The sequence below is a fragment of the Caloenas nicobarica genome, chromosome 26 (genome assembly GCF_036013445.1).
Source record: "Caloenas nicobarica isolate bCalNic1 chromosome 26, bCalNic1.hap1, whole genome shotgun sequence".
Lineage (NCBI taxonomy): Eukaryota > Metazoa > Chordata > Aves > Columbiformes > Columbidae > Caloenas > Caloenas nicobarica.
Genome location: NC_088270.1, coordinates 4,530,672 through 4,544,331, shown reverse-complemented (window position 1 = coordinate 4,544,331; position 13,660 = coordinate 4,530,672).

The window sequence follows — 13,660 nt, the reverse complement described above, 5'->3', positions numbered from 1 at the left end:
GGGAGGCGTGGAGGCTTCGCGCTGGCCGTGCCACGGTTGACTTGCTCTTCTTTTCGCTCTCGTTGCCTCAACCTCTCAAACTGGGGCTTGCTTTTTCATTTGAGTGCTTTCCAAGCTATTTACGATGTCTGTTCGTACGGGCAAGGCCATGTCTTCAGGCTCCTGAGGTCGCTACCTCGGGACTGTGCCCCCGTCCCGTCTGAAGGAGCTCTAGAGGACTTTGGAGCGCAGGGAAGGTTTGACGGAGCGCGCCGGCTTGCTGGGGTCAGTCTTTTGAGAGTTGTTTTCCTTTTGCAGGTGTTTTGAGCCGCTGGGCCCCCCCTGCTTTTCATGGTCCTCGACCTTTAGAGGCTGGAGCTGCAGCCCTCTCTCTTTCAGCCGTGTACCTGCCACGCTGCTGGAGTGGGGAGTCCCGCCCGGGCGCCTCGTGGAAGCGGCTCTTCCCTAAAAAACCGTCCTTAACTCCTTTCCCTGCTAGACCGAGTTACCTTCCGATAGACTCGCGCTGCGCTTTGGCAGACGGGCTCACCTCTTGCTTTGGCAACCTCCTCGCTTCTCCCAGCCCTCTGGTTTCCATGCCCTTCTCGCTCCTTCTCTCCTCCCGCGGACCTGGGACATCGAAGCTGTGTCAGACGATGCCAAACGCTTCCCCCATTTCATCCCTGTTCGAACTCCGTTTCGCTTTGGTGGTTTGCAAACACAGCTGCTGCTGCTGCTCCATTTTTTTTTTTTTTTTTTTTCCTTTCATGCTGCAAAATATATCTTGATTTTTTATCTTCCTGGGCCAAACTCTCTTATTTTGTAAGCTTGTCTGAGGTAGAAGGCTCTTGCTTCACCACTAAGCGTACGATTCCTCCTTGCACGGTGCAAGCACGGTGCGTTCAATTAGGTCCCTTGGAAAATCCTGGGCCACGGTGAAAAAAACACCTCCGAATCACAAGAATATTTGTCCCTGGGCTCCGCAGCAGGAGCCAGCCCGGCTTTGGGAGGTCCTTGCTGCGAGGTGGGGATGCTCCAGCGCCGTTTTTGCACCGCCGTGGGGTTTGCAGGATTCGGCAGCTCTGAGCTGGGGGAATGACGTGGAGAGGTAGGTACGGGAGTGTCGCCGAGACCCCTTGGGAAGAGGGGGTGCTGGGGGGTGCCCCTCGCACCCTCCCTGTCACACCCGTGGCAGGCGGTGGGGCAGGGACAAGGCTTTGCCCGCTTTTCCAGCGGGACCCGCTGAGAAATCGGCCACGTATTTTTAAGGTGATTTTACCGTGCAAACCCACAGAAGCTTGGTTTAGCAATGTTGACGTGAAAGAAAACGCAGGTTAGTAAGTGGGGAGAGAAAGGAGCGTTTGGGGCTTGTTTGCGGGGCCCCGTTTTGGTGCCTGCCGTTAACTGCATCCGCGGGCACTTGGAGGTTTGTAGGATGGGGGGAGCTGGAGGGTCTGTCAGCCCTGACTTGGGGGCTGGTTTTTGGTTGCTGGTGGGCTCCAGGCTTTTGATCTGATGTTCGTCTCCCTTTTTAGCTGGTTCAGTGCCCCCCGCTTTGGGGGAAGGCTGGAGGTGCTGGCGTTTGGTTAGATAAATATAAAGGGAGTAACAACTTTGCTGTACCTACCTCCAGGGCTGTTGAGGGCTCAGGGTTTGTGCTCAGTCACGTCTCATGGCATCTGGGCACGACACAGGCATTTGAGACTTATCGCTGCTGGTATCTCACAGCTTGCATTAGGACAAAATCTGCTTGGCATTTTGCTTTCTCCTCCTGCTGCAGGCAGTGATGTAGATGTGGGATTTCTCTGGAGTTTTGGGCTGGTTTCAGCTGTAGTTCTTGGCTGGGGGTGTTTCTGGCGAGGCTGGACCGGCCGCCTTGAGGGATTTCTGTGTGTCCCGCGTGGGCTCGCTGTGGCCCCAGGCTGGCAGAGCCACTGCTTTTTACGGAAGGAAATCTTTTCAAGGAACCGGAGTAAAACGCACTGTAAATATGAGATATAATAAATACATAGGGAAGCGTAGGACAAGGATAGATAGGTATGCAGAAGTCCAGTAGATTTGCATGTAGGGGGTATGTTTGTCTGTAGGGGTGAGCGTTCAGAGCCGCGGTGGAGGGGATGGATTGGGATGGGTAAAGCTGGGCTGGGAGCAGCCGGAGCCGGGGATTTAGGAACAGACAGGCACAGCATCCCTGTGTGTGACCTGCGCTGCATCCCTGCTGCACACAATCAGATGGTGGTGGTTTTTTATTATTATTATTATTCCCCACCTTTTTTTTTTTTTTTTTTTTTGCTTTGTTCATCGTATATGACTCACCTCAGGGCTGCAATGCTGAGAAGCAGGAGGGACAGGTCCTCTCCTCTGCGTGACCCACGCACGTGGGGCGTGACATGGGACAGAGACGTCACATTGCCTCATCTCTGGTGCAGTCGCTTAAAGAAAAAGCATCACCATGCAGAAGCCCTTCTCTGAAGTCCCTCTAGATGCTGCTCTCCGGTTACTCATGTGAAAGCATTTTGCTTTGCTTCTGTTCTTCCCAGGAAAGCATGAGTCAGAAGGGATGAGATGGGTACGGCTAAATTTGTCCCTTGGGCTGAGGAACACGGCGCCGGCCGTGCCAGCCAGTCCCAGTGGTGGCTGCTGGGCAGGACAAGATGTTCTGCACAGTGTCTTTTATTTTTTTTTTTTTTTAAACCTCATTAATGGGACTTTTAGGATCTGAAGCATAGAGGTAACTCATTCACCAGTGATGCCAGAGCCAGTACTGGCAAAATGTCCAATGACTGGGTACGGGGGTGGCCAAATTGAGGCTGGATGCCCATCGCTCCCCCGGAGCCCATCCCCGTGCTTCCTGGGGTAACCCTGAAAGAAAACAGGATATTTACTCCCCATTTCAGCTTAGTTGTCTGGTTTGTTTTGGTTTTTTTTCCTTTTGCTGAATATTTTTACTCCTCTCTGCTTGCGTTTGCCGGGGAGGAGAGGCTGGGAAATGCAATTTGTTCCTATTAGAGGTGACTGCTGAAATCTGTCGAGCCAAGTGCCGGAGGCTGGGAAAGCGCCGATGGCACCTCTGATTTGGCAACGCCTGTGCCAGCAAAAGAAGAAATTTAGCGTTGAACTTAATTTCCATCGGTCTGTACATCCCCACTTGGGGAGGATGTGTGCAGAGGTGCTGGTTTTTGGGAGGAGTCCCCCTCGCCAGGTGCCGTGTTTTCCTGTTTTCCCCATTTCTATGTGTTTTAGCCTGGCAGGTTTGTCTGTTCCTTGTCATTTGTGCGGCAGTAGGTGTCTTGCTGGGTGACCTCAGGACATGTACCAATGAGCATCCCCAATCCCCAAAAATCTGGCTGGCTTTTGATATGTGCATGGACGGAGGGAGGGGGTGGGCGAGAGAAATGGGGGGCAGAGGGGCTGCTCCGGGCCGAGGGGGTTTGGATGTCGAAAGCATGCGCTGTAGTGGTAGTAAGGGTTTTTATACTGGTTGTAGTGGGGTGGGACACGCGGCATGGAGGGGCTGGCATCCCCCAAGGGAGGAGAGTTTGCCCAGATTTTTGCTTTACCATCGAAATGACGATTTCTCTCCTGGCGGGGGGGCTTTTCTTTTTGTTCTCCTGAGGTTACAGGGGACCAAGAGGGCTGCGATGAGCGTGCCCATCTTCTTGGGACATGCAGTCCTTGGTCTGAAAGTCCCTCTGATTTCCACCCACTCCCCCCCCAGCACTTGTTAAAAAAAACAAAAAAAAACACCAAAAAAAAGACTTGAGAAATGAGCCCCAGTATCTCTATCTAAAGAAATGATATTGGTGTATTAAACCTGCATTGTATATAAAATTAAACAAATATATATTTACTTTCTATTTTAGAAGGGGGGGAAGAATAAATATTTAAACTAATTCCTTAGTAATAGGTGTCAGAAACTTCTGTGCAGCATGAGAGAGGCTGTCAGAGGTGGGGAGAGTCTGAACAGCAGGAGCAGAGCGAGTATTTTTACATTATATTGCGCTTCGGCTTCTCTGCTTCTCCATCCACCTATAAATAGACAAAAATATATATACAAATATATATATTAAAAAAAATAATTATATATATCTAAGTCACATAGCTGTTTTATTTTTGTATCCATGCCTAGTGCTGTTCGAGCAATACGGTGGCGAGGGAGAGGAGGGCTGGGCGAGGGGCTCCGAGGGGGATCGGTGGCTTCAGCTGCTGTCCCACCGCCGACCCGGCGTCGCTGTCGCGTTGCTGTTTCCATGGGGAAAAAAAAATTTTAAAGGCAAAAAGCCCAGGGACGAGGAGGGAGCCCGGGTGCCCCGTTTGCTGCCAGCTTGCCCGGTGGTGTTTCCACCGAGGGCTGCGTGTTGCTTTTGGGTTTTTCTTTCAGAGCAATCGGACAAATCTCAACTCCAAGGGTGCTATTTCCAGCGGGAAGGACGGGGCTGGTTGCAACCCGGTGGCACGGGACGGGGGGGACACCGCGGGGATGAGCTCCCCGTGCCGCTACCTCGCCAGGTGCCGTCGGCCACCCGTCCTCATAAATCCTTCGGGTTTCTGGAGCCCTCGTGCGGTTTGGAGAGCCCTGCGGAGCCGCCTGGGTGGCTGTGGGGGGTCCCCGTGGCCGGCTGGAGGGGGCACGTTCTCTATAGGCACGGCAATACCTCTAGAACAAACACATCTCCCACCACCGGGGTTTTGCTGGTGGGGTGGCGGCCCGACGGGGGGAAGGTGCTGGGGATGCTCGGGGCTTTCCCTGCAAAGCAATACGGACCCGCCGGCCCCCCCTGCCCCCTTTCCCTTTGCGAACTGGGGTAAGAAGAGCCAGTTTGGGGACCGAGCGATGCCAGGGAGTGGCAAAGCATCCCCTTTGGGCAGTGGTCAGGGGACCTTCTGCTCCCCTCGGGATGGGTCCCACGGTCCTTGGCCTCACGGGGGACCCAGTTGCTGGGGTTTTTTGGGGCTCAGATGTCCCTGCAGTGAGGCAGGGGACAATGGTGCAGACCCGGGTGCTCCCATCCCTGGGGAGAGGTCTCTTGCCGTTGTCACATCGTGTCCCCGACGGGCCGAGGCACGAATGTAATGCCCGGGAGCTGGCCCCTCGCAGCGGCACCGTGTCCTCCGTAGGTGTCACCTGTATTTTCCATGATATTTCTGTCTTCTTTGTTGGGGTGGGGGGGAGGAGGGGGGGCTTAGGGGGAGATGTTTCTAATATCAAGCCAAGATTTGTTCAGCACCAATTCTTGATATTGAAGCAAAGCATGTTTGATGGGACTAACTTGCATTATTAGCGGTAAATACATAAGTGAGTATTTTATATGTTTAAAAAGAAAAGGAAAAGGATGTGAGGAGAAAAAGAAGGGATGAGATTTCTCGCCGGTTGGTGTCAGGGCTGGGGGGCTCTATTGCCCCCCCAGCCCAGCCGGTGGGGCTTTGGGGTGTTGCTGGGGGGCGAGCAGCTTTCTCCTTTCCCCATCTCCTCTGGAATCACTTACAGAAATTTTAAAAAAACCAGGAAATAAAACAATATAAATGTTTACAAAGCACACTTTCCACAGTACCGTTAACCCTCTGGATGCCAAACAGACACATAAGGAGCCGCTCCTCCCCGGGCACCGTGGGCTGAAGGGGCGGCCGCACCATCCCGCTTCCCTTGGCTTTATTTGATTTTTTTTTTTTTTTTTTTTTTTTGGTGCACACAACCTCGCTTCTTCCATCCACCGCAGCCATGTGCATCTAGCAGGAGCTTGCTTTTTTGGGGGGGTATTTGCTTCCTGCCCTCTCCCAGGCTCTTCCCGCTTGGCTGCTGGGAGCGGTGGGAAAGCACTCGGGGAGGTTTTGGCTCGGTGGGAGATGCCGCCACCCGCTCCCTGCCCTCCTACATGCACTTTAAGGCCAAACTTCTAGTTTTATTTTGCTCTTTGGGGCTGGCAGAGGGCAGGCAGGGATGCTCCCGCAGCCCCGGGGGGCTGCAGGACCTTCCGCACGGCTGTGCGGGCTCCGGTCCCTTTGCGATTCCTGCGTGGGAAAGCCTGATAGAAATCATCCTGCGAACACCTGCGTTGCCGTAGGCTCCTCGAGTCCCATCTTCTGGGTATTCGGAGATTTTACCTGCGTGCCAGCTCCCAGGGGAGCATCCCTGGATCCCCCAGGGAGCATCCCCTGCTCTCCTGGGGAGCCCAGACTTTTTAATCCTTTTTGGTAGGTTTGTAGAGTCTCTGAACCCTGGTAGAAACCTCCATAAGTAGCTCTTGATTTAATATTCCCTCCTAACTCCATAGTGTTTTCCCCTAAGGCAGGATCTTCTTCCCAACCCAACAGGTTTCTGGTTGCGTGCGACAACTTTTTCCTCTTCTTAAGAAGAATTTCTTGCCTATGGATATAAAGACTAAACCATCCAACCTCGTTTCCATTTCTTGAATGTCGAGTATTATGATGTATAACACACGTTAGGGTGCTCTTTGGTGCTGTTTCAATGGTAACCAGTGGAACTGACTTTTTTTAATAACAATAACAATAAAGGAAACTTTAGTACTGCTGGTTCCATAATGTTTGTTGTTGTGAATTTTTTCTTTTTTTTTTCTTTTTTTTTTTTTTTTAATTTTTACTAAAAAATGAGTAGCAATCAGCTGCCGAATGTCTGTGGTGTTGATTTTACTGACTTGTGCACTGCGAAGCGTTGGCCGCTGCCTGGCTGGGTGGGCTGTGTTAACAGGTTAGTTGGTATTTAGGTTTGAGTCACTTAGTTCTTAAATTGCACACAGCAAAAATAGCATTTGGTGGGAGCCCAGATGGCAACTAGAGGGTTAATTTTTGAACTTCAGGTATGTTCCTCAAAAGAAGAAAATAAAAATAATAAAAAAAAAAAAAAGAGAAACAAAACCACTATTTTTTCAGTAAGCTCTTTTTTTTTTTTTTTCTGTAAACAATTTACAAATCCGACATAATGGTGCTGTACCAAAGCCTTATACGAAACTTATTCTGCGCTCTGTATAATCTCTCTGTATCTGTATTGTTGCTCTTGGCCTCCGTGCTCGCCAAGGCCTGTAGAAATGCCAGCAGGAGGGACCGGGGACGGGATGCTCAGCACCGGCATCTCCGGGACCGCGGGGAGAAGCCGCCAAACTTCAGCATCGCTCCCCAGGTGTGCGATGAGGGGTACAAATCGGGGGTCCCTCACCCCAAAACTCTCCTTCCCACCGGGTGCTAACCTGCCCTGGGCAGGCAACCGAGACCTCGCCGGGAGTCCAGGTCCCTGGCCAAACTCAGAGCTCCTCTGCAAGGGGATAATGACGCCCTGAGCCCCCTCGCTGGGGGTTTGACATCTTCCAGCTCAGCCCTCCTGGCTCTCGCCCCGCGATCCCCGTCCCTGCCCTTCCTCATCCTCCCCGGGGACGGCCGGGAGCTGGGTCTGCTTGGATAGCTCTAAGCAATAATCCCCACTCTGCCAAGAAAGTTCGGGTCCCTTTTGGCTCTTGGACTGTTGTCAGTTAATGAGTAAAATGCTCATAAGCCAAGAAAAATTGGAGGAAATGAGAGTTTGAAGCCCTGCCTTACTGGGAGTAGCTGGTCCCTCGGTCTCTGCCTGTTGGGATTTTAAGGCCTGCTGAGTACTTAATTTATCGCTGGTAACATTGCATGTTCATAGATGGGCTTGTTGGTTGGTTGGTTGGTTGGTTTTCGTTTTTTTGTTTAATTTTAATGTACCCACTATACGAAATTCTGGCAGTGTTGCAATGTTACGTACAACTAGCCATGCTGTAGGAGAACGATGGGTTTTGGAATCGATTAACTTGCTCCTCATGTAACATTACCCTGCTTCAGAAATGTTTTGTATTTTGATATAAATAAACATTTGCTAAAAAAGAAAAAATAAAATTAAAAAAAAAAAAAGGCGGCTTTGTCGATGTCATTGATTTTTTGGGTTTGAGGGGCAGGAGGTAGGCTGCCCTGGAAATGTTTGTGGAGAGGATGCTTCTCCCTTGGGATGTGGAAGGATGACGGGGTTTTCTTTGCCCGGAGCATCCCATGGGATGCAAGGGGGGTGCCCTGAGCTGGGATTTGCTCCCCCCAGCCCCACCCTTGTCCCCGTTGCCAGGGGAACTGCGACGCAGGTACCGCGGCGCCAGTTCCATCTCTGACCCAACAACGTGCTGGGTGTCGCCAGTGCCAGTGCAGGGGCCCAGGATGATCGTTGCCACGTGGCTGGTGTATTTCGTGGCACGTAAAATCCTCGCCGGCGCCCCGGTAAGCGGTGGGGAAGGGGCTTTGCGGTAGGTTCCCCCCACCCAGGGTGCTGGCTGGGGTGGGGGGGCTCAGCGGCTGCCTCTCTTCCAGGGTATCGCTGGAGGTGAGAAAACTCCCGATGATGGAGAAGAGTCTGCTTGAGGTGAGGCTGAGGCACACGAATGCCGATGCCAACCCTGGGCAGCCCCGGGATTCAAATCCAGGGAGGTTTCCCCAGGGTTTCACGCCGAGGCAGGGTTGGGGGGCGGGATGCGATGCGTGGTCCTTCCCCCCATCCCCGCGCTGCCTGCAGTTGATGGCGGCTTTGCTGCCTTTGCAGATCGGAGACGGGGCCTCCAGCTTCATCAGGTGGATGCAGGCTGTCGTGATGGAGCAGCGGGCAGTGTCGGCATCGGCTCCTCCGGCGTGTCCGGCACCGAGCAAGCCGGACCCACAGGTCGGGATCCACGGGCTGAGCGTGGCCGTGGATGAGAAACCCTCCCATTTGCACCCTCGGAGGCACCCGGCTCCAGCCACCCTGTGTCCGTGCCACAAGCAGGGTCTGTCCACCCCATGTCCCGCCCCGTGCCAAGGCCCTGAACACCTCGCCCCCCTCTGCTTTTGGCAGGATGACGTTGCACAGCCACTGGGACAGCCATTCAGCAGCACAGAGGAGGACAAGGCTGCAAACCAGCTCTCGAGGCAGAGGTAAAGCCCCACGGTGCCCCCCGGGACCAGCTGGGGATGGGGTGGGATGTGCTGGGGGGCTCGGCGGTGGCAGCTGCAGCTCCTGATGGGGTGGACGGGCGCAGCTCTGCCAGCCAAGCCGAGGTCTCCTGCTGTGGGCTGCTGACATCGGGGAAACAAGCATCACAAGAAAGGCTGGAGCAAGTTGAAAACTCGTGAGTTCCCCCCAGCACAGCATTTTGAGGGGGCTGGCATGCTTCTTGGGGCTCCTGGGAATAAAACCTCCATCCCCTGGGAGGAGAAAGGGCTGGTTGACAGCGGTGAGAAGCCAGCCCTTTCACCGCCTGCCTGGGGGGGGTCCCGTGCACACCCCTAACCTTGACTTGCTGCAGCACGGACGAGACGGCACCACAAGCTGAGCCAGACGCTGAGCTGGACACCGATGCCCAGGCCCCGCTTCCGAGCAACAACTAGGAGGTAAGAGAGCCCCGACCCACCCGACGGGGCAGCAAGCCGGGTCCCTTGCTGCCTCCTTTGAGGCCAGGGATCCCGCCCCATCCGCTTTCCTTCCTCACCCCACTCTTATCCAGGCTGACCCGCTCTCCGCTCCCCTTCCCCAGCCGCCTTTGAAGATTTTTGTCACATTTTTGGCACCGATTCACCCGGAGGCAGCTCCCCTGCTAATAAAGTCTGTGTACAGCGTTGAAGCGTGTGACTTGTCCAGGGTTGCGCAGTGTGCGATGTGAGATGCACGATGTGAGATGCATGATGTGTGATGTATGATGTGTGATGTATGATGTGTGATGTATGACGTGAGATTTATGATGTGAGATTTATGATGTGAGGTTTATGATGTGAGATGTATGATGTGCGATGTACGATGCGTGATGTATGACATGCGATGTATGACGTGCAGTGTATGATGTGAGATGTATGGTGTGCGATATAAGACGTGCGATGTGTGACGTGCGGTGCCGTGCTGTCCCCAGCCTCGCCGGTTGCTGTGCCACGAGGTGGCAGTGCCGTTTCGGCAGCTCCCGGCGCTGGCGAGGTGACAAGGAGGCAGGGAGAAGATGCTTGGCCACCTCCAGCATCTCTGCCCGCCGGGTATCCCCCCGGGGGACCGGGATGGAGGGGCTGTTTGTCTGTCTGTCTGTCCGTCTGCCCCCATTCCCTTGAGCCATCCCTGCTGTCCTGCTGGTGCTGGGATCCCTGTTGCGTTGCCATGGGTATGAGGTGGGGGCCCAGTCGTCCCCCCTTCCCGCCCGGGCTCAATCCTATGTTACAGGGGGAACTGATTAATGCTGTGTTGTAAGGAAATGAGCGGGGAAAATATGAGGTGGTTGGGCTGTGACTGAGTTTTTTGTGTAGCTAAATGATGCTGCAGGAGCCCAGGTGGGACAGGGCGTTGCGGGAATGAGGGATGCTCACTGGGGTGGGGGAGAAAAGCATCGGTGTGCACAGGAGCAGTGAACCCCAGTACCCCCATGGCACAGGGGGGCAGCCCGGCTGTGCTGATGGGGCTGGGGTCACACAGGTGCCCCTTGGCAGCGCTTTAAAACCCCCCAGGGAGAGCTGGGGCTCCCTGGGAGTGGTCAGGGCTCTCTCCAAGGGCATGGGAGCTGGGAGGAAGAACTGGGCTGCGATCACCAACAAACCAAGGCATTTTCAGCATTTTGAACATCCCCAGGTAACAAATTGGTTTCCCCTCCCATTCTCCAGAGCCAGGCAGCATCTTCCTCTGGTTCTTTCCCAGTCAAACCTCCGCTGCCAAGAGGGTGATGCTGGTGGGGAGAACGGAGGTTGCAGCAAGGGGGGGATGTACCCCCACCCCGGGGAAGCACCGTGCCCACCGCAGGTAGGTCTGGCTGGAGGCAGCGTTACTGCCAATCAGTGAATTATTGATTGGAGTTACTGCTGCGGCTCTGACAGCACTATTACTGGCTTTGGCTTCATGTTTAAATCATCGCTCCAATAGCTCTGAAAGATGCTATCTTTTTTTTAGAATGTATTTGGTGCGTCTTGGTCCCTGCTAGAGGGGCTCCAGCTGTGCCTCTGCTATAATACCAGCTCCCTTGCTCCTCCAGAAGCTGTGCAAGATGCCAGCCGGGATGGCTGTCCCTGCCAGTAGAGCTGCAGCCCCACTTTGCCCTCCCAAACACCCCCTGGTCGTCCCTGTCCCCTGTGCATCCCCAGGCTCGGTGCCACATGCCGTGCCTTGACGGCTCCTCTCTGGCTCTGGGACATCCAGAGCAGCCACTGCTGCTCTGGGGCTGCAGGTTTGAGGACCTAGCAATGGGAGTAGCAGCCTCTCAGGCCAAAATTCACCCCGTGCCAAGCTATGGGGCTCTCTGGGGCACCCCATGCCATCCCCTGCCCAGGAAGCAGATGGGTGGCTGTGATGCTCGCCCTGGCAGGACATCAGGGCTGCCTGCATCCCACTGTCAAGGCCGTCCCCGTTGTGTTTTTATCAGAGTTACCATCCAATATTCCCCGGCTGCTTTGTCTTTGCTTTACATTTATCAATATTACCAGCTGATCCTCCGGTCCTCCCTCCATGGGTTTATTAATATTGCCCTCTGATCTGCGGGAAGCAGCCGCGCTTTATATTCCAGCTCCATCCCCAGCTCCTCCAAGCCCCGACGCCATGTTTAATTAGATTTTCTCCTTGGCTCAGGCAAACACAAATTGAGCTCCTGGTATCTCTCCCGCGCTGGAGCTGGTGCCTGGCCGAGGCGGACGGCATCCTCCGTCAAATTAATATGCCGGTGCTGTGTGGGGCCCGTGCACATCTCAGGGCAGTGCAGTCTGTGGGGGCTCGCCTATGGGAAATTATATTTAATCTCCCCCACCCTGTTTTGTGTGGATGGCATTTAACCTGGCAGGGAAATACCTTTGCCCCTGGGGTGTAGGGTGGCCAGGCTGAGGGCTGCTGATTAAGAAGCAACCCAGGGTCCCTGGACCAGAAACCAGAAGCTGAGCTGGGGGCAGATGCTGCTGAACCCTATACCATCACATTGTCCCCTTCCCGCTGCTCTCAGGCCATTAATGTCATTTCTGGAGGGTTCCTGCTGGGTTTGGCTTTCTCCCAGTCAGCTGCTGGGCAGGGCACTGGGGACCGGTACTGGCCTCTCGTGCTGCTCAGTGGAAGCGTTTCCAGATCAGAGGGAAGGAAAATTGTTTATGCAAAGTTTGTCGGTTCCTCCAGGCATGAAGGGAAGCGCTGATTGTTCTCCAGCTATCTCAAATCTTTTGCCAATTCTCAAGATTAAAAATGTTCCCTATGTCTAGCAAACATATTTGGTGTTCATGCTTTGATTTCCAGCTTTGCTGTCCAGCAGAAGGTTGATTTTTTTTTTTTCTTTTTTAAGTTATTTAATATTGTTGTTATTGGTTTTTTATTTTCCCCACCCTGCATTTGTCCTCCTGCCATGGTCTCATCCTCTCTCTGTTTCTCCTAGGAAATTCAGGACTAAATTAGCTTGAGGGATGCTCGTGTGGGGACTAGAAGCCCCTCCTGGGGCTGGATCTGCCCTTTTTGGTCAAACCTGTGATTCCACGAGGCAAGATGGGGCAAAGACCTTTTGAACCGCCCCCACTCTGGCAGCTTGCAGCCCTTCCCGTGGTGATGCTGGGGTGCAGGACCCGCTCCCTGGGGCTTTATTGCTTCTCCTCTCCCAGCCGCTGCCTGAGGAGTGTGTTTGCCTGAGTCAATAGAAATCTAATTAAGCTATTTATCTGGGAAAAGCAGCCACTCGTGGCAAGCACTGCTGTCAGGATGAAGGAGGAACGGGAATGGCAGCAAAGTGTGGAAGGCAGGGGCGAGGGAAGGCTGGCGGTAGCCCCTGGGAGGGGGGAAATTCTTGGCTGGGAGCAGCCTCAGGGCTGAGCGAGGCGGGTACCATCCTCAGCATCCCTATCTCGTTATCATCCTCAGCATGCCTATCTGGGTACCATCCTCAGCATCCTGGGTGGGTACCATCCTCAGCATCCTTGGAGTGTACCATCTTCAGCATCCCTATCTGGGTACCATCCTCAGCATCCCCACCAACCCCAGACTGGCTCCGTGGCTTCCACACGCTGCCCAAAACAAGTCCTCAATGATGCTGAGATGACTAATAAAGTACTTTTCCATCTGAGAAGTTGGTGTTGCTTTGTATTAACAGCCATCACTCCCAGCTTTAACCAAGGATGGCATTTCCTCCTGGGTGACCAGAGCTGGACCACAGCTTGGTGCTGCCCTGTGTGGGGCACTCAGGCCCTTTTCTTCCCCCAAAAAACCTCTCCTCTCTGGGCAGGCCAGGTTCCTGTTTGCAGAGCGTGGCTCTTTCACTAGGCAGGCTGCAGTCTGACTTTAAATTGACTTTTCTTAGCGAAGCCCTGGGAGGTTTTTCTGAGGCATGCAGTGTATTCTTTGAGGCTTTTATAAGCCTTTAGTAGCTTAAGATGCAACTAAGTTTGCTCTAATCTCTCATAAAAGCATGTAGGGGTTTTTTGCCTTTCTGCTGCACCAAGGTCTTAGCCCAGCACCCACCTTCACAGCTGTGTTTGTCTGAAAGATTGGAAGGAAATGCCTCTGAAATCCTCCTTTTTGAAAAACACAGGTTGTCAGATCAAACCCATTAGTGGTGGTTACGAGGAGGAGATGGGATGGGTATAATGTCTAACGGGGGGTGTCGTCTTGTCTCTGGTGTGGTGGCACAAATCTCCCTGATTTCACGAGCATGCAGCACCCACTAAGATCTTTTACTGGCTCACCCATGAACCTTCCATTTGT